The sequence below is a fragment of the Bactrocera oleae genome, chromosome 3 (genome assembly GCF_042242935.1).
Source record: "Bactrocera oleae isolate idBacOlea1 chromosome 3, idBacOlea1, whole genome shotgun sequence".
Classification (NCBI taxonomy): Eukaryota; Metazoa; Arthropoda; class Insecta; order Diptera; family Tephritidae; genus Bactrocera; species Bactrocera oleae.
The window spans coordinates 46,738,973-46,739,904 of NC_091537.1; the positions used below are offsets into that span (position 1 = coordinate 46,738,973).

Below are 932 nucleotides of genomic sequence, written 5' to 3' on the forward strand. Positions count from 1 at the left end.
GATAGTGATTAAAAAGAACCGAAGTGAAAAAGGTAGTCGAGAGGATGATTTAGGATCGAATCCACATTCAAATGGAGAACATTTTTCACGATCTGTAAGAGCTTTTTTTGATAAAATAGATGCTAACTACTACTACTCTTGCAATAATAACTAAAATGGATGCTATAATAGCAATTGAAAAGATTATCTGTACTACTAATTAGTAGACCTTAGGATTGGAAGTCAAATATACTTATATACTATACAGATAATTATAAATTAACCTCCTCATCAGTAAATTGAGACATATAGGAATAGTCAAACAAAATCAACAAAATGTCAGTATAATGCAGCTGCTTCGAACCCAAAATGATGAGTTTTTGAAAAATGATTATTTAAGTGGCGGATTAAAAATACAAGTAGGAATGAAGTTCCGATTAATACATGAAGACTGTAAAAAATAGTCCTTGTGTAGCTTGTGAATGTTTACCTTCTATTAAACTGTGCTGAGCTCAAGTTACTGTGACTCCCGAAGATAAAAGAATTGCTGTATTTAGTAAAGGAATTTGGAATGCATTTAATGGTTGGATTCCGGACAGGGGCCATATAGCGCCTAGTTCAATAGCTGGGGATAATCTTCTATGGAAAAAAGCTCAGAAGAAAGATACAAAGAATAATACTTCTGATAAAATGAATAGGATTATTCCTCACCGAAGTCCTAAGGTTACGTGTAAGGTATGTAGGCCTTGGAAGGTCCCTTCTCGAGAAACGTCTCGTCATCATTGGTAGACCGTTAAAATGGTGATTAAATTACCTAATACTAATAATGAAATGTCATATTGGTGGAATCATTTTACTAATCCTGATACGGATGTTATAGCTCCGATTGCTCCTGTCAGAGGCCAGGGGCTGTAATCTACTAAATGGAATGGGTGGTTTGAGTGTGTTGACAT

General features: G+C 34.8%; 1 pseudogene; it reads right to left on the reverse strand.

Annotated features, from left to right (window-relative positions):
• Window positions 1-248: 248 nt before the first annotated feature.
• LOC138856469 (cytochrome c oxidase subunit 3-like) lies at window positions 249-932 on the reverse strand (annotated as a pseudogene).